A 6,502-nucleotide genomic window follows, 5' to 3' on the forward strand; every position below is an offset into this window, starting at 1 on the left:
TCAAGTTGATAGAACTCCTAGGGTCGATCATGGCCCTTCTAATCTCAAATCCCCACACCCTTGCTAAAACATATAAGGGTCAATTATGTTAGGGGTCTATAGCCAGCATGCCTTCCAGTGTGAAGTCTACACTGGTTCGATTGGGCCGGTAAGGTTCTAATGGTCTCATGAAGACTTCCCCTAGTGCTTTGATGGCTAGTTTCATTGTCGAGGTGCTCACCCCTTTCTTGCTAAAGAAGTGTTGGTGCTCTAGACTTTGTTCAAGTTACTCTATCAACATGTCAGGCTAATATTGTCCTGGTGCTCCTACTATGTTGATGCTTCCCCCTTGGACATGAGCTAGCATGGAATCGGTCTCTACCGGCGTGGGGTCCCTCTTTACAAACTTGTCTAGCTTTACCTTTTGCACAAACAACCTCAAAGAAAAGAAATCCATCTAGTCATGCTGTGGTGACTGATGGTAATTGCATCACCTTCCATCGCGCCTATCTTTCTCTAGGTCCACTCCTACCGGTGGTGGCGGTAGATTAATTACCCTATCTTCAACCAGCCTGTTCATTATCATTATCACTTCATCTTTTGTGCAGGAAAAAGGAGGAGGGATCGGCAGGTCATTCCTTCTTCCTTGAGCATTGTTTCGATAATAGGGCCCCTGGTTGTTGCGGGGCCTCCGGTCAACTGCATAGGCCTTGTTTCTCCCATATTGTCCTAGTGTCGGTGTAGATTGAGCTATGGTGTTTTTAACTATGAGCATTGTTCTCTCCGCACACTTATATAACTGATTGAATGTTTCCACTTCCATGTTCTCGATGCCTATTCGATAGGCAGGCTGCATCCCTTGCATGCATTTCTCGATGAAGCCCTTCTCCGTGGTGTGCTCGTCCAAGACAAAGTGTGTCAACTTCTGGAACCTCATGACATATGCCAAAAGGTCTTCCCCTGAATGTTGCTCCGTGTTCCTCAAGTTGGCCATCATCAGCTTTCTTTTCAAAGTGAACCATTTTGACATGAACCTCTTGGCAAGTTCGGCCCATGAGTTGATACTTCTGGTAGTAAGGTTAACGAACCAAGTGTATGCTGGCCTAGTCAAGGAACTTTGAGAACTCACGAACTTTTAGATCCCTGTCAAGAGTGAAGGACCCCCAGGGCATCTTCGAACTTGCTTATATGCTCCTACAGGCTCCCCGTCTACCCATTATATTGAGGCCATTACTATGGAGGGTCATAAATGGCATGGTAAGGTTTGTACAAGATCCAATCGGAGTATGACTTCTATAGGATGACTGAATCTTGTGTACGGCTATGACTTTCCACTACTAGCCCCTAGACATATTCTCTCAGCTCGTCCTGGCTAAGCAGGGCCTCTGTCGCTGGATTTGCTTGGGGAAGGACTTTGGATTGTCCGATGGTACATTGTCCCGCATGCACGGGCACAGGATTAACCATGATAGGCCATTCTGGTGTAGCAGGGTTAGGGTTGGAGGCGTGGTGACTGGAGGAAACGGTTGCAGGAGCGGTGACTGGAGTGAATGGAGTCTACTTGGTTCAGCCCATCTGTTGGAGGAGGAATTGTAGGGTGGCCCTTGTTTCATTCTACATCTACTTAATGCAGTCAAACCAACCCCTGAACTGAGTTTCAAATTTATAGACCTTGTTTGACAAGGTCTCTATGTCAACCTGTTTAGCCACCTTTGTTCTGTATTGGTTTCCAACCTTTGGGTTGGTGTCTTCGGGGATGGTGTTGTTCTCTTCCAAAATCGGTGAAAGGTTGATCTTGCAGGCGGCCATCCTCTGTGATCAAGGATGAAAGCAGAGATTCTAATCTAGGCAAGGTGTGGTTAGGCTATGTAGGGGTGATCTCCTTGAAAGACAAAGCAAGACAAAGGATGACCGAAAATGGAATCAACCAGGGGGGTTAAGGTAAATGGGAATGATGAGGCGGTTTAGTAGGGAATCCAATGATTGAATGAATCCCCCTACTACAAGGAGGGTTCTTATTTATAAGGAAGAATACTGAGATCCTGGAAAGAAGGAACAAAAAGTGATTGATTCCTACTAGGGTAGGGGACGTTAGATTTGCTATCAGTCATTAAGGAGCATCATTAGGGTTTGGCCACATGTCTCATGAGATATCCCAAGGGCGAACTTTCCTTTCACCCGAGGATTCTCATAGTTTGCATGTGCTACTTCTTTTTGTGACCTCCTTAATTGACGCAGTGCGGATGACATCATTCTCATAGTCTGCATGTGCTACATGGCACCTTATTACGTGCATAGTATTAAGGTTGCACGTGTAACCAATATTTGACACCAGTTCACAGTAACCAGTGGTTTTGTAATGGTCCCAGGTTCATTGCAAAACCGTGCATATCGAAGTTCATCGCAAAACTGTGTTGTAGGTTTATCACAAGGTCGTATGCATCCAAGATTCATCGCAAAACCGAATTTGTATAAAATTCATCCCAAGTTTAACTAGGTCCTGTTTTAGGCTTGTGTCAAGTATAAGACTATTGTGTGCATGCGATGAACCATGTGTTTATCATGATCGTGTGATGCATTATAAGTTCATCGTAGGCAACCAATAAGCTATAGTCTGATCTCAAGCATCCATATGGTATCGTTTTAGTGTCTTCTAAACTCGGAAGGACTAAGCAAGCACCATGTTCCTACAATATGTGCCTAGGATTTAGGAAATTATAGAAAAAAAGAAGAAGTAGAAGAAATGAATAAAATTAAAAAAAAAATAAAGATAGAAAGTTAAAGAGTGTAATAATGATTTTGATCAAGTTTAGCTTAATAGATGGGGCATTTTGCATGGGGAGTGAGAAATAAAAAAAAAATAAGATAGTGAAGTGGGGATTGGTAACAAAGGATATAAAATAGAAAAGGAATAAATGAAAAATAGCAATAAGTGAATTCCAAATAGATGAGAGGTGGATCCTATGAATAATTAGTAAATAGATATATAAATAGGGTTTCATAAGAATAGGAAACTAAAATAAATGGATGAATAATAAATTAGATACAAGACAAAAAAATAATAAATAACAAAAAAGTAATAAATACCTCTTATTGATTTGTTCTTGCATTTTGCTTTTCGATATTAGTATGTTTTTGATTATTTAGATATTAGTGTTTTGTGTTCATGCTTGTTTGGAATCCCATGTGGGCCCCACCTATTGGACCTGGGAGAGGGGTGCCTAATCCCTTCCCTCTCCCTTCCGAGTCTTAGCCGGACTAGTTTAGTCGGTGCCTTGGGTTGTTGGAGCCACTATTTAAACAAAACATTTTTGAAAATCATTCACGGAGGTCCCATCACATCCATTTCCATAATTGATGGGTGGCGACTCCATTTCCAGCCCAAGTGGCAAGTGAGCCATTTTTTTCAACGTTCATAGTGAGACAGTAGCAGATCGAACAGAGAGAGGCAAGAGTGATTTTCGAAAAGCTTGTGTGTCTATTTGCTTGATTCATGCTCCTTAAATGATTTCTGAAGAGCCATGGAGCAAAGGAAGGTGCTAGTTCAGAAAAGGCTCCTTGAACTGTCACAATTTCAAACATTATGACTGTTAAAAAGGTAGTTAACAATTAATGACTGTTAACTTTGAATAGTGCCTCTTGATCACACCCGATTGAATTGTGACCATTGAAATATCAACGGTCAGCCTCACACAAAAAGTCAAAGCTGCTCTTCACAAGCCACACAGGTGTGCCATTGCACCGCACACACACGTGCGTGTGCGTTGCATCATAGCAAGCCTCCATACTCTCCTTTTTATTTCTAAGGAGTGTAAATAAGATCTAATTTAAAAACTCAAAACAAGTTTTGTAATTTTCCAATGTGGGACATGTTGAAAACTGGTTTTAGTAAGAGAAAAACTATTCTCCAAGACTTGTGTGCAGGTGTGTTTTTCATGTAACTGATCAATCAAACCCCATTGGGCTTAATCTCTAATGAGATTAAAATCCAACAGATTAAAGGATGACAAAAATGATGCACTACTTCAAACCCATATGGCCTAAATGTGGACATCTACATAAGATGTTAGCTTTGATCTTGAAAAACCAAACTAGAGACTCACCAAACATATAGAACAACTCAGATCAATATCCAACTTCAAAGAATCAAATAGTGCACAAGAGAGTGATGGTTCACCATCATTGTTGCTGCTTAGGACTTGGGCTTGGTTTCCCTTAAGTTAATGTGGAAAGCCATTAACTCAAAGAGCCACGGAGACTAAAGGATCTCAATATGCATACTTTGAGCTTGTGACTTGGAGGCCTGCCATTGCTTGGAGTAATGGATCTATATTCAAAATGAAAATTAAATAAACACCCATTCACTAAACCATATTATAGTTACATTGTTAAATTATAAAAAGAAAATCAATACATCTACACGTACACATATTTCGTTCTGCAACATCTATTTTTCTCTTCTTCAAAATAAACACCCATTCACTAGGTCCTCCAATGTATTTGAAGGGCAAAACTTAACCAATTATAATGGAGTCATCTCCACTTCTTAAGATAATGTAGAACTAAAGTAATCAGAATTTCAAGAAATGAACTCATCTTATCTTTTCCTATAGAAGCAGGGATGGCTTCGATATAGATGATGAGAAAAGTGGTTTTAAATACCTTGGAGAATAAAATGAAATGGTTTTTGTATGGTATCCAAAAAAAGCTGCTTGTATTGAAATGCGTACCTTGTCATATTTCTTTAGGATTTTTCTAATGGCAATAGCATTAATCATGGCATAGGTAACCAGGTCCTTCCCTTCTTGAATAAAAGCAACACGGTTACCTTGTCGTTTGCCTTGAAACCATATAATGTACTTTTGGAATCCTGAGACTAGGTGTAGATCAAGCAATTTCTAAGCATGCTTGTTAAAATAGCCCAAGATTTCAGACATTTCCTCGAGAGGGGAGGGAAATAAGGTCCCATCACAAACTAAAAAACAAATGCAAACAGAAATTGATTAAAACTAGAAACAATGGGAACAATGATGATAAATAAATAGAATCAGATAGATAGATATTGATAAAAAATCAATAAAATCAAAAAGTAAACACACTTGAAGAATAGAAATTCCACTATTGGACTCCCAGATACTATGAATTCAGGTCTGACACCTGTAAATTTCCCTTCCTTAACTCATACACATTTTGAATTGAAGATTATTAGAATCGTTAGAATTAGTTAATAGGGGCATTACTGTTTTTGTCATGTTATTTTTCTCTCTTATGTCTGCTATAACTTTCCTAAGGGTATTGTAGTCATTTTAGCTTTAGTAGAATGCTAATACAACCTGGGTCGACAATAAGGAGGAGTGGATTAGATTTCTCCTTGCAAGTCTTCCCTCTTTTCTTCTCATTTTCATCTCCTTCCCTTCTCTTTCTCTTCCTATCTTCTTATCTTTCTTTCTTCTATCCTTTTCTTCAACTTTTCTTTTCTTTATTAAAGTGGGAACATGGTATCAAAGCCTTGAGGTCGAGTGCACTATTCACGACATTATTCACGTCTCAACTTTTTGTGCCATAGGAATACAGAATATTCTCTATTCTTTGTTGGAGAGTAAAAAGACTTAAGAGGACTGATTGTCCACCTGGAAAAGAGGCTTTAATGCCTCAAGTTTCAGTGTTGTGTGAATTGGTGGTGTTTTTCTAAAGCCCTCTATTTGACAGTTCGAAGAGGACAGCCTTGTTATGTCTTGAGTTGTGAGGTAGGTACTCAATGTGTGGTGATTTTGTAGTGGTTTGTGGTGTGGTGACACCTTGTAGTAAGTGTGTAATCTTTCCTAAGTGTTTCTAAAGTAGAGGACTGATGATTTTTGGTGTTTTTCCTAAAAAAAATGGTGTGTTACAATAGTTGCATACCAACTGTTTGACAGTTTTCCTAGGTAACAAATTAGTGATTTCTTCTCACTCACGGCTTCATCAAATAGTAGTACTAAACCTACAGTTGTGCAATCAGATTTTATGACTTCTCAATTAACTAGTTTTCACTCAATGTTACTAATTATATCCCATGGGCCAAGTCGATTAGGGTATCTTTCATTGTAAAATGCACGTTGAAGTACATCAAGGAGGGTCCATTGAAAAGTGAATCAGAAGGGTACAATGAATGGGTACAGGAGAATGTCCAAATTGTACATCCCTTTGGAATAGTATGGAAAATCACATTACTGTGAACCTTATGTTTCTAGACATGGCCAAGGAGATTTCAGACCATGTCAAGCAATTCTATTCTAGACAAGACAATGCCACAAGAATTTACCAATTATATAAAGACTATTTTTCTCTTCAACAAGGGGATAAAAGTGTTCAAGAACATTATGCTTCTCTAAAAATGTTAAGGAATGAGCTTAATGTTTATCAACCCCTATCCACTGATTTGAAGACTCAACAAGAACAAAGAGAACATCTAGATGTGGCAAGATTTTTATCTGGGTAGTGGTCTGAATTTGAACAAGTGCAGGCCCAAATCTTAGGAAGCAAT

At 39.3% G+C, this 6,502-nt stretch overlaps 1 pseudogene; it reads right to left on the bottom strand.

Moving 5' to 3' along the window:
• Positions 1-1,599: 1,599 nt before the first annotated feature.
• Positions 1,600-5,168, bottom strand: LOC148865954 (putative E3 ubiquitin-protein ligase BAH1-like 2; annotated as a pseudogene).
• Between the last annotated feature and the right edge of the window lie 1,334 nt (positions 5,169-6,502).

The sequence above is a fragment of the Nelumbo lutea genome, chromosome 3 (assembly GCF_056320005.1).
Source record: "Nelumbo lutea isolate HS-2025 chromosome 3, American lotus-T2T, whole genome shotgun sequence".
Taxonomy (NCBI): domain Eukaryota; kingdom Viridiplantae; phylum Streptophyta; class Magnoliopsida; order Proteales; family Nelumbonaceae; genus Nelumbo; species Nelumbo lutea.